This window comes from Chamaea fasciata, unplaced genomic scaffold (genome assembly GCF_029207755.1).
Source record: "Chamaea fasciata isolate MVZ Bird 193981 ecotype frontalis unplaced genomic scaffold, bChaFas1.0.hap1 SCAF_3, whole genome shotgun sequence".
NCBI classification, from domain to species: Eukaryota; Metazoa; Chordata; class Aves; order Passeriformes; family Sylviidae; genus Chamaea; species Chamaea fasciata.
In genome coordinates this window covers 70,353,329-70,373,803 of record NW_027094088.1, presented here as the reverse complement: position 1 = coordinate 70,373,803, position 20,475 = coordinate 70,353,329, and the positions used below count along the sequence as shown (strand labels likewise).

Genomic DNA, 20,475 nt, shown 5'->3' with positions numbered 1-20,475 from the left:
AAAAAGCAGCCCAGGAGATGAGGTGGAACAGTAGCTGCAGGTGCAAGTGGTTCAAGATCTGCTGGGCATGGGCAGTACAGCTCAGGCCCTTCTGCTGTGTAGGGCAGGATTATCCTTATCGTGCTAGTGAGCACCCAACAGAGAGACAGGCAGAGGAGCAGAGAAGACAAAAAACCTTAATGGAGGCAGAGTGCTCTCCAGTTTCCTTCAAAATGTTAGCTACTCATCCAAAATGAGGAGGCTGGAAAACAAGGGCCCTCCCTGACCATTAAACCCATTTCCTGAAGCAGCACACACCCCTGCAAAACACTCTAAGTGCCTTGTTAGACTTGAACATGCTAAATCTCAGTTCCTTGCCACTGGTCTCTTGCCCATTATCTCCCTCTGCATTCATTAGCCGCAAAGAAATGCCTCAACTCTACATGAGTCTGACTTCAAAAATATATCAAGAGATGGACCCAGACACAGGTTCTCATTTACCCTAGATTCAGGGTGTTTAAGTGTGGAAATACCAGCTGATGCCATTCTTGCTATATTTTCTAGAAATTAATTTTCAGTATAATTATTTAGATCAATCTAAACACTAAGACAGTGATGAGTATCTACACAGGGAATATATCCAAGATCAAGCTTATCTAACAATGGAGTTTTAAAGACAAACTTTTTATTTTTAATATAAAAACTTCAGCACTTCAAGGCCAGAGCTAAGCAATAAAGACAAGGACCCTGGAGCTAAGATGGCTGTGTTCTGGTTTTGGTACCTCCACTAACTCGTAGTGAGGTCTGGAACAAGTCAGTTGACCTTCCCATATAGCGCCCGACTCATTTGTAGAATAGGTACAAGACTTGTTCAGGCTGTGGTGTAGGACTAATATTTGTACCTTGTTTTGAGATCCTCTGATCTGTAACTGCACGTATTTTGTTGTTCATAGAGAGAACAAGTTGCTCACAGTACTATCTGCAATATCATAATATTTAGAAATCCTTGCTTATGGGCTATGACTACCCTGAACTCAACACAAACTCTCTCTGCCCGAAGGACCTTACAGATGAAGCACTATTAAAAACCCAAAAAACCACAGTGGCTAGGTGCACAACTTAAATTTCCATTTTCTCTCAGCATTTTCCCACGAGGGGATTGCATGTGAGAGCACAAAACAGAGAGTCAGATCACACCCGGATCGGTTGCGCTGGCATGCCATTTGGCAATACAAGAATGACATAAATTAAAGTGAAACCTCTTCACCTCAGCCTAAGTGAAAATGTGAAGAGCAAGGGGGTTGAGGAGGAAGGGGATATATTGATCCATATCTACTCAACAGTCAGACCAGTGGTGTGGTGGCAACAGAAGACATGCCTTTGCTTTTTCAGTAACTAATAATCTATAGAGAACCATTTCCTTTTCCGCTGTTGAGATAACACATTCGCCACCTCAGCTTCATGCAAATAATTCATGCCTTTGCTTACCTAATTTACCTCTCTGGTGCAGACAGAAGGGCAGAAACCTCCCACCAGCACTGACTGACACACTGCACTGAAAAAGGAGCCATCTCATCCAGAACTTTTTGAAATGCTTAAATCATTAGAGGACAATTGCACCAAATGCTCTGCAGGAGAGACACGACTCCATAAGATTAAATGGGTTAATTTTGCTGGTCTTCAGTCCTGCCTCTGAGCCACATGTGGTTTGCAGGCTGGAACTGACATTATCCAAAGAAAAGCATTTGGTATCTCTGCGCACAGACCACAGCTGGTCAACAACTCATCCCAGATTTAAACACAATGTATTAACTCTCATCTGTTGCCAGAAATTAATATTACATGCTATTAAAAGCCTAGGCCCCCAGAACTGTGCTGAACTGAGTGGGCCTTTGCATCACGTGGAAACAAACAGGTACCAGGTTGGACATGTGTCTGCATCGAATGGAAACCTTGTTCTGATCAAAATGCTGACACCACTTTCACTCACTCACATACACTCACCTCTCCCCCTGCATTACTGCACTGCAAGCAAGGTTCAAATGTCAAGAACCAAAAAAAACTTATGAAGAGACAGAATTAATTAACCTTGTCCACACATAGCTTTAGGAGCAGCCCTTGCTTGCAGGATTACACACTGGTTTTTTCACAGGACTTGTACCTTGCTTGGTGCACAAGGTGGGAAATGCTCGTCCTGCGTGGGACAGCGGAGGGATGCCATCCCTCTCACTCCATCTTCCTTTCCAGCTACATGGCTCTGGCCTTTGTGCTCCTGCTCCACTCTCCAGCTGGGGCCATTTGCTCCCGAGTTCTTTCAGTGGACCCATTGGAAAGGTGGCTGAAGGCTTCACCTGTGTCAGTCAGCATCCATGTGGGGGAGGGAGGTGGTAGCCCTAGGCTGACTGAAAAAGAAACGAAATACAGGAGTTTAAAGTCAAAAACTCTCTTTGAGTGCCCAGAATTTCAGGGCAGTTTATCCCACATGGTATTTGACTTTAGCTTATCTTAACCTGAGGAGTCAACTGGGAATCCTGAACACCTTCAAAACAAGCACAAACCAAGGATAACTATACTACATGACCTGTGAAAACTCAGGCTGAGTGATGTGCTCCATGCAATCCACAACTCCTTGGGTAACAGCCAGTGGAAAACATTACCCCTAGACAGCACTCCAGTCTCTGGCCACGACAGCCCCTCCATCTATCCCTCCTCTTTCAAGAGACCACCTCCAAAGCCTCCTTTGGTTCCCAATTCCAAAGGCCAAGAGCAAAGATAATTCACATCCTGTAAATACCACATCATACCACACCATGCATGCCCATGAAGGACTGACTGAACCTTAATTCTAGCTTTTCTCATCCTCTGAGGGCCTGAGATTGCTGTCTCAGTGCTGCTGTTTGCTGCCTGGGCAAACTCTGAGGCTTTGGAAAGCACATGCACTGGCAAGAGTTGTCCATTCTGTGGTTGTCCCATGGTATGGCTGCACAGCACAGTAGGATTGGCACTTTCCATATATCAATCCACCGGCTCTGCTAACCATGGCACTGCTGCCAGGAGAAGTCTGTCACCCATGATGCAGGCTGGCACAAGAGGGTGGTGAACCTTCCACTCTCCATCTCTGTTACCTTTCTCATTTTCCTCTTCCCTGTGCCCATCCCTGTCCTCCTGCCTCCTAGGTGAGCATCTCTGGGGCTCCTGGATCCCTGCCAGTGCTCCAAGTTGGTGGCCACCAGCTCCTTCAGTCCTCCCAGAAGGAGAATTTCCAGTGAAGTGAAGCAGTAAAACACCACCTTTCTTTGGAAAACATGGTGCCTAATCAGTGAGGGGACCCACACAAGAAAGGGCAAGGGTGAGATAAAATACTAAGAGAGAGAAAAAGAAAAAAAAAGGAAGAACATCTTTTCACAGTCTGTAGATGCAAAGTGAAACTATTTTGATAGATTCAGCTCTCCCATATTGAAAGGTCCAGAGTTTCTCATCTCATTTACTCTGAGGCATGAAATTTCACCCATGACTTGACAAACTGTAACATCCACAATGCTTTCTGGCTCCTTGGAAGCCGGTTGCTACCCTGCCAAAGCTCCCCTTCAGTATTTTGCTGGGTTGATATTACCAAATTACTCTCTTTTTTTAGGGTTTTCCTTATTTTGACACATCTTCCTTTGCTAATACTTTTCTCTGCAGCTAAAAATCCAGTGATATGGAGCTGGTGCTCTTGTTAGGACACTGACGTCTCCATGACTGGATACAGGCAGCTGGGGAAGAAAATAACTGGGTCCATGTTAGCAAAGTGTCCCTTTTACTGGCAAGTGATCACCCCCAGCTTTTTCATGGATGCTGAGAAAATTGCTAAGCTGCTAATGTATGCAAGAGTCATCTGCCTTCAGCCTCTTCACAGAGATTCACCGGGCTCAGCAGAGGGCAGATCTGCCCATTTGCAGCCTCATTTCAGATGCTCTTCAACAACAACCCATGTAGTGGACATCTAAATCAAGACTGGCTTCTTCAGAAAAATTTTAAATGAAGAGGATTGTGTTTCAACCTGATTTTACAAAAGCTCAGCCATGTGCTTACCTTCCCATAGTTAGCTCAAAGGGATAACAATTCCATATACTGCCTTTGAAAAGATTCTTGTTTTGCTCTATTCTGTTTTAGCAAACAGGGATGAAGGAATTGGTAAATGTTTCAGTTTGGACTGAACATCTTTCAAAAGGAAATGGCCTATCTCAAGGAAGTTACAGAAAGGTTCAAAGGAGTGGGTGACATTCATTAGCTTGTATCATACAAGGAAACAACCAGGGATTAAAAATCTATTATCCTGGGATTATCCTATGAATTTTTCTCCAAGCATTATGAAAGGTTTCTGTCTCCCTGTTGACAAATCATCTTCTGCAATGTTGTCCAAATACACAGTACTTCATCCCCTCACTGTCACCATTGTTGTACTCTGATTCAGGGGAGATAAGATAAACCAAAAGAGAGGTAGCTGGTGATTGGTTGTACCACCTGTGAAATATTCATACCTGATGCGTTGTTTGCTAGAGTTGATGCTCAGATACTTAGGAAATGTTTCCTTCTTCTCCCTCATGAAAATGTTCCTGTATCATCTTGGTCAGTTTTGGCACTGACACATATGTGTGCTTGGCCTGCTTCAGGGATAACTAATTTACTTCTAGAATGATTTTTAAAAGCTAGGAATGGGTTGGAACAAAACACAAAATCTATGCTTTAGAGAATTTTTGTCCTCGTATACATAGAAATTAAACTGTGTTTGTCTTCTCCATCTGCTCTAAGGACAGAGGTGACAGAGGTAGGATTAGTAATCCAGAGCATGCCACTCTTCAAGCTCCCTTGCAGCTTTTAATACATAGAGAGCAAATGGCAAATTTACCTTTCATCTCCTTTTGAAACTTAAGTTAGGCCTTATTGGTAACAAGTGAAATTAAAGTGGTTGTTGCTGTTTAACTTCTCCGTACTGTTTCCTCAGATGAATTAGTCATGACCAACTCTACTTGGCAATTGTCCTTACGAAAAAACAGAACAGAGAGGAGGGTTAAGCACTCCCATACAATTTACCCAATAAATTTGTCATACCCCTCATATAGAGTTGTCCCTCCAGTTCTGCCTGTTCCCTAACATATCTGGCAGTTTGAACAATGTTGGCAATATTTGAGCAATTAGGCATTCCAAGTGGAAAGGTTAATACACCTTACCCTCAAATGCAGGGTGTGTTTTGTCTTGTGCCTTTAACCATCCTTGATGAGCATCGATTGCACAACAGCCATGAATTAGGAAGGTCTTTCGATTTCAGGATGGCTTAGCTTGTTTTGGTTTAGCAAATGGCCAATAGTCCAATGCAAGGATGGGATAAACACACTTTGACTTGGGTGTTATCGAGGCAGATCAGAAAGAGGGAACTTCACGGTGGTTATCGCTTCCCGAGTGTTAAATGCTTTGGTCATCCTGGCACCGTTGCAAAACCAGGTGAAAGATAACCCATAAAAGAAAACTCTCTGATTGAGCTTGGAATAGGACTGTCAAGGAGGTGTGAGACTCATGGTTTAGTTCCTACTCTTTTGGTTGAGCAGCATTAGGACCTCAGTTTCTTTTTTGGCAAGTTCTCAGAAACAGCGGTCTGTTTGTGGTCCAAGCAGCAAGTTCTGGGCAAGAGTGGGCAGCGCTGGAGAGATCCTGTAGCCTTGCACCAGCTGGGACCTGCAAAGATCGCAGTCAACCAGGATAAAAGCACCTCCCAAGCCAGCCAGCCAGCCCAGCAGCCACCATCCTCAGCCCAAGCCACTGCTGAAGCTGGAGAGAACTGCGAATTGCAAACAAGAGCGCTGCAGAGGAGCATCCCAGGTCAGCAGGAGGCCAGCAGCTGCTGGACCGGCTGCCACAGCCCTCCTCTGCCAGCAGCAGGGCACACCCAGCAGCCTGCCCTGCCCACCAGGGATGCTTGGCTGCCTAGTCAGGACCTAACTTAAAAAAAGGAAAAAACAAATATAAGCAGCATGGAAAGATGTTTTGCAGGTCACAGCGATGCTGCCCATCCCTCCTGAGCCTTCACAGGAGGTCTGGAGCACTGGTAGATGAAGGAAGTCAGGTCTGGGGTATCTACTTACCCCCTCCCACAAAACCTGAATGGGTCTGAATGACCCAACCTGTGCTAGGGTGCTCCTGCAAGACCCCACATATCTCACCAGGGTCTCTGGTGCAGCAGCCCTGTTCTGGTAAAAACTGCAGAGATTTTGGCACCCGGCCTCTCTACTTGTGGCTGGTGGTATTTCCCTTGCCGGGGTGATGTTGATGTTCCTAATGAAGCTTTGGCAGAGAAAGAGAGACATGTTGTAACCATTAGCAGACATTACATTTAGAATTTATCTGGGAAAGGGACAAAGGATAACTCAGCTTCATGAGGTTATTGTACAAGTTTGAGTCTACACTCTCCATTGTAGTATCAGTCCCAGTCTTCACCATTTTCTTCCTCTGACCCAGAAAAACTTGATCATTAAAATAATGTTAGTTAGAAAATAATGGAACTGATAAGTCATTGCAGGCACATGTGTGTCTCATTATACATCAGTTCAGTTTCACTATATATTTTACACAATGTAACATAAATTTCACTACGCACCACAAGTATTTCAATATGTGATAGTCAGAAAGTGGCAGTTTACACTAAAAGTTTCAGTATGTGGTAGGATATTTCAAATACTATAAATTCTCCTTTTAAATTAAATGCATTGTGTAGAGTAGTAAGAAACGCAGTTGTTTTAGTTTACTCAATGTGGTTTTCTTTCAGAACAGTATTTCAGTACTGTACTGTTCAATTGCCATGTTTATTTTATTAATACATATTAATGGATAATTAAGTGAAAATTCATTAAATATACAACCACACAGGACTCAGGCAGGAGTTCTATTTCTTAGATCTTTTATGTCAGCTCAATTTATACCATATTAACAAACACACTTTATTTACAGAGACTATATTAATGAAAAGAATAAACTTCCCGTTATCAGCCTGTTTCTTTAAATGAATTTTCTTTGAGCAAGTAAAATTTGAGGGATCTGAAAACCTGTGTGAGGGTGAATTGTTAAAGCAACAGGCAGGCGTATCCAGGGTTTGCACTGATTTGCCGTTTATTGCAGATAATCACCATTTCAGTCACAACCAGCAGCAGAGGAGTTGGCACTGCCAGTGCTGTGCTGCTCCTCACAGCTTTGATCAGTTGTCCATAAAAGTATCTCGTCAATCAGGCCTTTTCCTAGCAAACCCCATCCCAGCTACTGAAAAGGGGTGCTCACCATGGCCCTGCTACACCAAAAACCTCTGTCATAGGGCTACCACATCATCACTTTTTCACACGTGACGTACTTCAGTGCAGGAGACTCCGGATTACCTCTGAGAGACACTTGCCATGAACCAAAAGCAGAAATAATCACACAGAAATAATCACAGAGGTTAGTAAAGCCAAGGCACATCTGGCAGCAAGGACCATCCCCTGCAACCTCGGTCAAAGCTACAGTAACACTTGCAGACTGGTGCAGCTAACAATTTCCCTGCATCCTGTTCCTACCATCAGAAATGCAGAAAGAAGAAAAAAAAGTAGGCTAATTTTTGGTTATGAATTCTCCCTCATTCTCATCTCCTGTAAACAGAAGCCACAGCAAGAAGAGCCCCATGCAGAGTTCTATTTTATTCAAAAAACAGCCTCAGCCGAGATCATGGGGCAATGCTGAGCTCCAGCCCAAGAGAGAAACATCAGTCGGTTAGCTCTGCTCTGCCTTCTGCCCCTCACACGGATAGTTTCTAGAACTTTTCGCCTGATAAGGTCAAAATGTTAATCATCTGTACTGCAGTTCAGTGTTCAGCAGAACCAGAGGCCTCATCTGCTCCATCCCACACTCGGAAGACAAGGGTGACCCTGCACCAGCGTGACTTTGGGCAAGCTACTTAGAGAGTTACAAAGGCCTGGATTAATTAGAAACTGGGTCTTTTCACATAACTGCTTACCCCATGGCAGACCCAGCAGACCTCATTGGCTCCCTGCCAAATAGTTCAAGCACCTCTTAACCAACGAAAAGGTAAAGAGCTTGGGTTGGGTATGTAACGTGCTGGATTTCAGCCCGGCAGCTTCAAATCTCCTAACCCACAAGAGCAGCTTATCTATGTTTGGAGGTCAGAGACCTCAACAAAGCCCTGTTAACAGGTGCATGCTGGCACAAGCTCAAAAGTTTATCTCTCCAGATTGCTGCAATTCCCAGGTTTCTTACAAGTGTAGCAAAAAGGGCCACCTAAGTGGCCAGTGACACACTCGGGGCTGGCTGAGTCTTCCTCTGTTAATTCATTTGGTGAAACATGTCACCACAAGTGCTTCCTTAGCTCACAGGGGCTGGAACCGAATGCATTCAATGCAAGTATAAAGCCTGGCTACCCTACTTTTCCAAAATTTAAACCCAAGACCCACAGTTCTTCTTGTCTGTTGTCTCTGACTACCATAAGAAACAAATTGTTCCCCAGACACACAAATCAAAGCTCATGAGCTGTGTCAGATGCTTCCCAGGGACCAGGCTGAAGGAAATACAAATGTTTCTGTCACACATGAGGCATGTGGACAATTCAGGTTGGCTGTGAACACTGCTTTCATCCTGGACAGGGGCTGGGTGCAATAGGAGCTGCCTTCTTGTGCCAAGCCTGAAGACCTGAACAATGAGTTTCCTCATCTGCCTTTTCTGTGGCTGCTTCAGAGCAGCCCTGCTGTCTGATTGAGGGTCTCTGTTTTGGACTGGGTAAAACCTGGGCTCACATCTCCCTTCAATAAGATGTTTGGGATGAAAGAAAGGTAATGTTTTTAAGTGCATGTCTACTTTGCTGCATAACCAAGCCCGAGCTGTCCCTGTTCCTGTTTAAAAAAAGGAGAAGCAACAACAGTGCAAGCTTTCCCATATCCACTTGCTCCCGTGTTAGATCTGGGCTAAGATATACATAAAGCAATGTATTTATGCCCTAGATTCCACTGCTGATACTGCCAGCAAAAGCTAAATTACAGTGATTTTCCTGTAGTCAGGCTGCTAGTCCAACAAGTTTTGGAAGGAAGCAAATGTATTACACATGTCCTCCAAGTCCCCTCCTAAGCACTGTCAGGCTATAATTTTAGCTTACTCTTATTACTTATCACGTATAATTGGTGTTGAGCCATCCTTTGGCCATCACGAAAGTTACATTATCAAAGGTATTGCATTACTTTCACTAATTCATCTTGCCCAAAGTTTTTGGTATTTCTCAACTGACAAGGCAGGACAGCAACAGAGGCTGACAAACCATAAACCAACTCATTGATCAAATCCAAACCTTTACATTTGACCCAATTAAGTTTCACTTGTAGGCTAAACCACACAATTTCCGGAAAAGACATGGCCATGCAGCTTGCAGTATCTTCTGTTGTGATTTCAGAAGCAGCTGGCGTAGGCTTGAAGATTGCAGTTTCACGTGAACCAATAACATTTAATAAAGGACTTTTCCATCTACACTGACTGAAGAGTAGGACCATTCATAATGTGTAATTAAGCTGGTGAACTTCCATTGTTTTGAATATGACCTACCTTTTTTTTCCCTCTTTACTCAGCTCTGACTGAAGCAAGTATCTGCTTATCAAAATCCTTCTGGTTTGAATCAATGCATCTCCATCCATGCAAATCTGGGAGGGGAGATGCTCACAACAGTTCATATTCCTGGTAGCTGAAATATCCCTGCGTAACATCTCTGCTGCATTCATGTTTCATGGACATTTCTCTCTTTTAAGGCAACTTTTGCCGGTTTTCACACAGAAAATTTTGATCAGTCTCATTTCCTCCAGCTGTAGCAGCAAAACATTATCATCAGCATGCAACCTTGCAAAGTGACACCTTAAAGAAAAAAAAATTGATAAAAAATGTTGTCTTGGCATGATGTGAAAATTTTTCACATCAGCAGCTTCCTGCACTCTTTTCTGTTGATTTTCATCAAATCAACATTTCTTTGTTTTAAAAATAGAACAAATATTAGTACTTCAACAACAGACCGCAACAAATAGCATTCTAATAATCTTGTGTGAGAAAAAAGACCAGTTAAACCAAACTTTCTCATTCCTTTCTGCATGTCTCTGCCTCTCTCTGGTGTTCTCTTCAGGACAGAGGAAGCAGCTTTGCTTCACTTGTAAGATTGCTTGAGAGTTTTGGTGGGAAAAAGGCTTTTCCTCAATGTTCATACTACAGCTTTTATGCGATGAGACATAAAAAAACTACAAAATTCAGCATCTGTTGACTTTCGTCTGTGTGGACAGGGAGGCATTTCCCTGTTCCCGATTTGGATGGCAAACCTCCCAACTTTCATTTGCAAAATGCTCCATAGATTCAGATGAAAGCCATGAAAGAGGCTTGGGGGGTGCTTTTGTATCTTAAGCAAGATGACCAAGTGAAAAGAAACAGCTTGTCCATATAAAGGGCACTCTGAGGGCTGCTTTGTGGTAGCACAATGCATTTTACCTTCTGGACAACTGCAAAAGATTACCAAATCACTTTTTTAATGCTGGATTTCTACACACGGAAACCTGCTGGTTCCCATGTCTTGTAAGCATAGGATAACACTGAGGAGAACACAAATTTCATTCTACCACAGTAACAGGAAACAGCAATCAAAACCAGGACAGCACAGAGAGGTGTACTGGAATCAGCAGTTGTCCTCTGAAGCTGACATATCAAATCATGGTTTATTTTTTAATTTTAAAATTTTAACATCCCATTATTTTCACAGAGCTGGCAGATCCAAACAGCTGGAGAGGAACAGACCAAATCCAAACAGCTTCTTACATGCAGAAGCATCAGAGGATGCTGCAATCCCAGACTGTGTTTTGGAAACTCAAGAGCTTGGGAAGGTTTCTGCTACATGGGAGTTGTATACCAGATTCGGTACTGGAGGCTTTGGAAAGGATATTGCTTAAAAGGCACAAACCAATGCTGGCATAAAGGAATCTTGCAGGTCTCAATAAACCACCAATCATCACAGCCCATGTAAAAATCAAGCATTAAAAGCAAGACTGCTCTAAATTCATTCTCAAGAAGAGCCATCACAGATCAGATTCACACCTTCCCTGGAAACTGACACTTCAAATTTACATTTATCCCTCAACTTCTTCTGTGGAAATAATGAAAACCACCAAAATGAAATTCAGGAATCAATCCTGATCTTTGTAGCACTCCAACCTAAACCCTGGGTGGTGGGAGAGGGAAGTCACACTGTCTTTCTTGCTCAGTTAGCAATACCCCAGAGCACACTGAAAGTAATTATTTCCAGCTGCCGCACACAACCTACAAACCTGAAAATGGTACTGCTACAGAAAGCTAATATATCAGTGAGTAACCAGAAACAACCTACTGCTTTCATTTGTGATTGGTCACAATGCTGTGGAGATGCCACAAGTGCAGTTCACTGTTAGCCCATGCTTGATAGGGTGAATGTTTAGTGCAAGTCTCCAGACAGAGAGGGTATCAAGCAACAGCTGATAGAGCACAGAAATATAGAAAATGCCCAACCCACTGCAGAAATAACTTTTTTTCCTTTCAGTCTGCCTTTGAGAAGTATTAGACTAGTCAAATTTTCCCCTTCTTTTGAGAAAAAGCTGATAATAACCCAATAATCTGTTTGAAGAAAGATAACTGCCTTGAAATTATGAAGTTCTTTGTGCAAACAGACACTGTTTGTAAAAAGTAATTTCAGGATAAATGTGTAAGACTTCAGCAGGTACGAACATAAATTGAAGCAGAGCAGCTGCCATAGTTCAGACCATAAAATCCTCAGGTATTCATTCATGTGACCACTGTTTTTGAGATTATTGACCACTATCAACCAGAGCAGAGATGTCACTCCATCGATGCAGCAGCACTGCCTTCCATTCTTATACATCTGACACAAGCTGCTGCATCCATATGTCTGCACCATTGCAACCCCTCCTTTCTAACAAGAGCACTGTGCTGGGTGGGGAAGAGAAGGGAAAGGGGAATGACTGTAGGCGTCATTTCAGTAGCCATTAAAGTCTGAACTATTTGATAAAATGAGGACAAGTTCTATTTCTTTATGAGACTTGTGTGAAACATTCCAGGAAAAGCAAAACATTATTATCTGAAGGCACAACTTAACCTTAGAACTGCATAACAATTTTCTTCTTAACCATAAATACAGGACTACATAGGCCCATCTGTCTTACACAGATTGGTGAGTAGCCACGTGTGTTGTGCCTTGATCAAAACAAGGATAGCTAAGATGATTCCCAGTCATTACTCACGACTGAGACCAGACAATCCTTGGCATTAAGACTCAGTCTCATGCACAAAAGATAAGCTCAGATTGAATTACCTGGCAAAGAGCGAGTTGCTGGTTTAGCAGGACTAGCAGAATTTTAAATAAAGGATGAAAGCACACCTTTTTTAAGAGAAGAGTCTTAGGAGCAAACGTAAAAAGCGAAGTTCTCACATTTGCTAGAAACAGTATTTTAATTGATAAAAAATCTGCAGTTTCTAAACTCATCCTATGATTCCCCATGAATTACTCAATAACTGGGAACTGGGCTGGCTAGAAGCAAACAGGCTAAGGAGCCAGTCTCCCATTGGCTCCTTAATAATTGGGATATCTCAAGATCCTAAGCTAAGGTAACAAACTAACCCTTGTGGTCTGATCTTGCTGAAATATTTTGGATATTGTGTTTCTGCCAGTCCAAGGAATTTTTTCTTCTTTTGGACAAAAGAGGTAAAGGCAGTAGATCTGCATGATGAATCCCCAAACAGTCACACTCCTAGTCAGATCGAACAGGACCTCTGTTTCAGACTGCAATTTTCATCCCCTCTTTCTTATTTCCTGGGACCTGTGTTTGTCAGGCACGGTATTTTTCAGAAGGGAAAGTAGGATCCAGAATCTAAAATGCTAGGAATGCCACCTCCTGCCAACCATACATACTAACCTTAGCCTTATAAAAGCAGACAAGAAAAACTGAGGGTGCTGCACTGTGTTGGTTCAAATTAAACGAGCCAAGCAAAAGATTTTTAAAATTTTATTTATGAGATGTGAAGAAGTTGCCTTCTACTTACCAAACCATAGTGCTAAATACCAAAGACACTGTGAAAGGGGCGCCTCCACTATTCAAAAAATATTTGTATGCTTTTGGTGGATTAATTTAACATTTTGGTTAAACACACAAACAAGCGCAGCTTTTTGTTGTTGCTTCAAATGAAGCCACAAAGAGAACAAAAGGCATCCAACTGAACCAATTTAGGTTTATAAACATATTAATTTTAAGAGCACTATGTGTACACTTAAAATGAATTTAAAGCAGTCGACCTTTGCAGTACGATGCCCATTTTCACGGTATCCAAATTGTCCATAAATCCAGATGCAAGTTGTCACAGACGCTTCTCTGGAGAGCTTGCAAAGTTAAAAGTTAATGTTTCCTATTAATTAATAATTGTTTTCAGCTGTTTTGGCAAGTGATTAAAACAAAGTGTCTGCCTTTAATGTTACAATACAAAAGTTTTCATCCTCAGCGGCTTGAGCACCAAGCAGGATTTGCCTCATTTGCAGGAAGGTGTCACACGTGATTGCTTGGGGCATTTCTAAGCAAATAAAGGTGAGCAGCTATTGTACTTGTTAGTGCAGTGATTTCCTTTCCACATCAGCCTGGTTCCGGCCAGGATGGGGTTAATTTTTGCCGTAGCCAGGAGGGGGCATGGACAGGACCTGGAGGTTATTCCGTACCCCCTCACCATTTTCCTGGACAGGGGAAGGGCTCCCTTCTGGGTCAGCGCAGTGTGGTGGAGGGAGCAGCTGGGTGGTGTTGTCAGGGGGTCTGTGTGTGAATCATTCACCTTTCCTGTGCCCTCTGACATTAATATTGCTGCTCTTACCATTCGTTTTTTCATCTCATTGCTGTTTCCAGTGAACTGCTCTCACCTCAGCCCGTCATCTTTACCTTTTGTGCCTCCCATTTTCCTCTCCATCCCATGGCAGGGGGAGAGGGAAGTGAACAAGCAGAGCATGGTTTGGAATGGTTTCAATGGGAACACTAATTGTGGAATATCATTCCTAAACTATGACACACATTCATTAAAATTACCCACCAAGCAGTTTCAGAGGAACATCAGCTGAGATAAATAAAACAGTGTTCCTCATGTTAATAGTGTACCATGCCATGAAAGAGATACCCCATAAGAAAACCATACAGGCTGTGCATTGTTTACCAAACCCTGCCATCTTGCAAATTCAGGATCACACACTCTTGAAAGTCTGCACTGCAAAGCATGATAGCATCTGTCCCTTCCGAGGTCCAAGCCATCACACAGGTATTACTGACAGACTTGTTCAACACAACCTGGGTTCTGACCAGCACCTGATCCACAGCAGGATTAAACACAGCTCTGAGAAGGATCCTCTGCCATAAGTAACCTTTTAGACAATGTCTTTTATTCCAAGCTTCTACCAATTCATTCCCCCAGTAAAACTGAAATGGCAGTTCTCCTGGAAGCTGAATTTCCGCATCCATACAGAGGAAGGACAGCAGATTCCTGTCAGAGACTGATAAACTCTGCTTGAAAAGTCAAAAGTACTGACATCAACATAAGCAGCAGTACGACCCCCAGTTCTATTCCCTATGTGAACCCCACACAAGTTACTGAGAAACCTTTCATTTATGCTGCATCAAGAAGCTTGTGAAGTGATGAAAAGTGCAGGATTTGAGTTTTCTCTCTTTCTGGTACATCATGGCATGTTGCTTCTAGCTCCTCCTAGCTCTAGCTTCTCTCTCTAGTTTGAAAAACTTTTAAGGCGTTCTTCAGTTGTTAAGGTAGGAGCTTTTCAGAACAAACAGAAGGCTTTATCTCTGCAAGGCTATAAATCCAGAAAAAGCTACAAATTTGCTGAGCAGTAACAATGTGGCTTGTGCTCAGTGAAATGATTATTGTCAGAATTCAGAAGAAACAGATTTAGGTTTAGTTCAGCCCTCATATTTGGCAAGATTTTTCCACCAGAACAACACCCTTACTCCATGATCTGAAAGGCAGAGAGATACTTCACCACTTCAGGCAAACAGTGACCCACAAAAACCCTCAGCAGAGACAGCACAGGCAAGAGTGTTCTCTTTTTCCCGTGATCCTGTGACACAGCAAAATAAACCTAAGTATTTCTCAAGAAGTTTCCAGCCGCACCATTTACACTTAATCTTGTCTCACTCCACAGTGAAACTTCGTAAAAATGTTAGTGTCTGATTTGCTTCAAATAACTAGCATCAAGGCTAGTCAACAAAATGATCCCATGCTTAAGGTTACTTCAAATCCCTGAAGCCCTCTTTGACATAAATAACAAAATCACTGAACATGAATACTGCAGGTAAAGATGAACACTCAGTTTCATTCCTATTGGGTCAAGATGCATGCTTGTGCCTTCAGCACATCTGGGAAATCCACAGTAATTATTCATCCCTCCCCTGGCCAGTGCCAGGGAAAGCACTCCAGTGCTCTCAGAAACACTAGCGACCTGTTTACCCTGGGACAAGAGGAGGTAAAAAGTTCCCTGTCTTGGGGCAGCTCTGAAAAGCTTACACCCTTGTTTATGATGTGGCAACTGCGGCACATGCCCACGTATTAAGGTGTTAAGGATCTTCTCCTTTATTGATTCATTTCAGCACAGCGCCCCACAACACATTAGGATCAAAGCAGAACACATATTACAGTTCATTTCAGGCATATATTATACCAAGGAAGCATTTTTATCCCATCCAGATCATAACTTGCAGCAAAGATCTTGTTGATGCTACACACTCAATGCCTTTCATTACTTCAGCATTCTCTAATGCTGAAGAATAAACTCCCTTTAAAATATAAACTGTTTTTCTTTTCCCAGAATGCTGGTGTCCCGACACCATCAAATGGCATTTTGGAATAGGAGCCGCTGTGGTTTTGAGCACTGTTAATTGCCTGCAGTGACACAAGCAAGGGCTGAGCTGGGCGCAGGCAACAGAGTTGTGCAAACAGGCATCGTCCATTCCCTCCACATGATCTTGGTGAGATTTGCTTTTTGAAAGTATCCAGAAAGCTGGTTACACAGAAACAGCAAAAACAGCCTGAATGAAGGGTGGGGATACTTCCATTTACATGAGCGCCAATTTTTAAGGAGAATTCAATTTACACCTTGTATTACCTTGTTGGAAGCTTGTGTGGCTACCCCAGAACAAGTCTCTGTTAGAGGTAGGGCTCAAAAACTTGAAAGACCTAAATTTCAGAGACCCCCAAAATGACACCTGAAGATCATTACCATTACGCTCAGTAGCTATAGTTCACCTGGTTTGTTGTCCAATGCATGCAACAACAACAAAAGAAAAAGAGGGTTGCATGATGGAAAATTCTGGCATCTAGTCTGGGGAAGGAGTGAGGGAAGAGTGTAAGTAGGTAAGCTGCAGAGAACTATTTTCCCCTGTAACTCCAAGACACTGATCCCAGTGTGATCTATAGAGGCCAGAAGGGACACAATTCCTGCTGCACTTCCCTGAGGATGCCAATTGCAGCAGAACCCTTGAATGCATTCAAGTTTCAGCAAGAAAAAGAATAAAAAACAGGTAGTTCCTGTTACTGGCATATTAATTAAAAACACACTATATATATTTCAAGGCAACTGTAAGCTGACCCATTAGAATTGTTCCCTCCTACCACTGAAATAACTGAATGCACAACCAGAAGTAAGACATCACTAATTTCACTGAAAATTGACATCATGATTTCGTACTGAACAACATTCCACAAGCAGTAAATTAAGCTTTGTTGGGTTTTTTGTTGTTGTTGTTGTTATTTTTATTGCTATTATGGCTATTCTTCCAGTCATTTTCTAAACAGCCATCAAGTATAAATTTAAATACAATAAACCAAAACTGGAGAGTTTCCATAGGGGAAGAGACCTCCCAAACTGGCAGAGAAACTGCCTGGGTGGTTCAGCAAAACCATTCCTCAGCAGAAGTCCTGTTGTGTCTTCATATTGAAAGGTGTTGAGATGTACAGTGCAGAAATGCTGATGATTACAATGGACACATCCTTCTTCTACTGCCTATACAGACTCATTACAAATATTGACATCTTGTTCTGCAACTAAACCCCATATAATGGAATTTTATTCTGACTGGAAAATGAAACAGAAAAGGCTTGTGACCAAAACTGGGTTTGGTATTTATCACCCACATTGAAAATGTATTCTGCTGTACTATATGAAACATTCAGAACAGCATAAAGTAAAACTTAAGAGACACGAAACAGTAATTTTCACAAAAGAAAGGTCCTCTAGTGACTCATCCATCCATCCATCCATCCATCCATCCATCCATCCATCCATCCATCCCCATGAGTCAGTTTTCCAGCATAGTGTATTGGAACAATGACCTGTGGTGCCTGTGCAGGACCTGTATTTTCTGCAACAGGACCTCCCCATTCTGACTCCTCACATGAAGGAAGGCTGAGGAGCTGCTGCAGAGGAGGAAGCTCTGAAACAATTCTTGTAAATAAAGGCCTCCTCCAGCAATGTGCTAAACCATCAAAGTTAAATACACGCTCAGTGCACTGCTCACTCCAGGCAATACCAGAGGTGCCAGACACTTTGTCCCGCAGGTGAAAGCCATTGCACTGTGTTCATGGAAAGGATGGAAAGGAAAGCACGTGGGGGGAGCTGTAAGGTGATGAGTGAATGAGAAACCTGGGTGAGATCAAGAATCCGGCTCTGTCATTTCACTCCCCACAAAGTATTTTCTCTCAAGCCCCACCTTCACTGTTTTTTAATTCCTCTCGTTTCCCTCTCTCCTCCTCTGCACCTTCTCTCACTGCTTTCCTACCGGGCCACCCAGTTTGTGGTCAAAGCCAGCAAAAATGAACTCATCCTCTGATGGTGAAGGAGAAGCTGTGCGAGAAGTGTCAGGGAGGGCCCCAGAGATGGGCATTTTAGTCAGACTCAGGGAGGGCATCAATGGTAATCCTGCAGGGAGAGACCGAAGCTGCGGAGCCAGGGGCAGGCACAGCCTCATCACGACACAGCTGAGGTCAAGCATCAGCTAAATAATGAGAAGCTACAAATCAAAGAAGAATCTGCAAAGGCCAGGATTCATATGATAAAATGGTCGCTGTGGAAATGGTGAAGAAACTGTGTGACTTCCTGTGTCATGCCACGATTTCAGGGCTCACCCCCATGGCCTGATCCCCTTCTCCTGTTTGCCTAGTACAGACTCAAACTTTAAAATGAAGGGAAACCGGCCTATTTTGCTAATTTTGAGCTGCGGAAAAAAATCCAGTGAGGGTGTGTATACATATGACTGATGGAAATCAAACCTCTGAAGCGCAGATTATTTTAATTATAGTCAGAAAAGCACGTAAGGTGCAAGTTTCAGCCAGATAGTTTCCATTCTGATCTTTAATTTTGTAGCAATAAAAATACTTGAGTGCCTCCGTCTAGCACTCAGAATAACTCACCTGTTATTCAGAAAGAATAACAGGTTGTCTGGTTTGTTATGTCAGCTGGGACACTAAGTAACAACATACAGAAGGAGAAATTACATACATATCTGCACAAAGTAAGGCAACACCAGCTCTCGCTCGTGCACGCTCTCCACGTGTCTCTCACTGTAAGGCAGCCACTGAAGGGACAGGTTTAGTGAACAGCGCTATTGATTGTTCTTTCCCCCACTACAGCCTGATTTTCTCTGAAAAAGAACCAAGCTTCTAGAGGTTTCTAAGAAGTGCTTGTGAACTTGCGAAACACAAACACTTGACAAAAATCAAGCAAGCAATCCTCCAAATTCCAACAGATGCAAGCAAACTAGATCGCAAATTGGCTTTACCCTTTCCAACATGTTATACTCAGTTATGGTGAGAGCTCAGGGGATAATGAGTACTAGTAGCTAGATCACAGATTTGTTTCCACAACATATTCATTCTATTATTGACCTAGATTAGTGAAATGATGCAAGGATTAAGGCTTCAAACATCTTCAGTGGAAAGTGCTATTTTAAAATGGGACACATTTGGGCAGTTTCAATTGCAGTCAAGATCCTCCAACCCTAACGTGGTGTTTGACTGCCTCTCTTTCTACCCTAAGTGCTTTTTATACATATAAATGCTACTAAAACCACACCTTTAAATATGATGCTAGTTATTTTATACATAGAAAAACCTGACGTACACCAAACTCTTCACATAGCTGTTTGCCTAGCTGGTTCGTATTCCTTTGTGTTCTCCGACCTATTGTTCAGAGAAACTGGTGTTTCATTTCACAGTTAAAAGAACTTAATTACTTGAATCGTAGAGACATGAAAGGCAAGGGAAGGAGAAAAAACATCTCTCCCATTTTAAAGTCATCTTCCACAAGCTAATTTGATCATGTAACTTGAAAGTACAGAAATCTGAAATCTAGTTCTGAATGTCTTTCTACCTCTCTCTCAAGAGATATTACTCAGGTTTAATGTGACATTTCAAAATGTCACCATGCCTATCTCAAAACCAGATATTTTACGACGGAATAGATATCTACCTGCTTTAATTCAGAACCCATTCTATATGTGATTCTAAGAACCTCTTCTAAGGAGTTCCTACTTATTAAGTATTAGTTAAATACTCTTGTCATTCCACGAAAAAGATCCTTATTTAGCTGGAAATAAAGACAGACTCAAACTTTGTTTTATTTTTTAATAAAGTTTAAATAAAGTAAGAGGAAAGAGTATGTTTAAAGCCAAGCTATTTCTTTGTTCCATGCTAGGCCTTAAAGTTGGATTTACCGGCAAATTCAGGCCATGAGAAGAGCCGTATCCTTAAAATGCTGGTGTAGAATATAATAAAATAGCCAGTGACTCACTCCAGATTACCTTAAAACAAAGGAAACACAATCTCTACACTTTTTGAAATGTATTGCCTCTTATCCTGATTAATGGAAAAATTATCCCTACAAAAGTTTTTGTTGTTTTTTTTTTTTTTTTTTAAATATGAATACTCTACAAAATATTTGCTTTATCCATTGGCAGGACTTTGAAAATGTCCAAAATATTTAGATATGAGTGCCTAAGGAAGTTTATAAATGCCAATCCAACACTGTAACAAAAATTCCAAACAGAACTGGAAATTAGAATAACTCAACCAAATCATCCCACCATAAGAATATTATATTTCAATTCTGCATAAACACAGACCAGCATGGTTTGGTTTGTTTTAAAAATTCTTCATGTCCTGCAGAATGCAGCATAGGTTTGTTTCATTAGTACCTTTATCCTTCCATTTCCTTAATGCCATTTCCTCATTAACATTTAAAACAGTATCTAATCTGTCTACGGACTTTTTCTGCCCTCAGGGCTCTTCTTAGCCTCAACCCTATCCTCACCCATGGAGATCCTTCCCCTCTTGCTTCAGAAAGAGGTTTTTGTTCATTTGATTGATTTTCATTTTCTTCTTTTT

At 42.2% G+C, this 20,475-nt stretch overlaps 1 protein-coding gene across 1 annotated transcript in view; it reads right to left on the bottom strand.

Annotated features, from left to right (window-relative positions):
* The window catches only part of ATG5 (autophagy related 5), a 112,618-nt gene that overhangs the window by 19,799 nt on the left and 72,344 nt on the right, over positions 1-20,475 (bottom strand). The gene's annotated exons all lie outside the window — the stretch shown is intronic.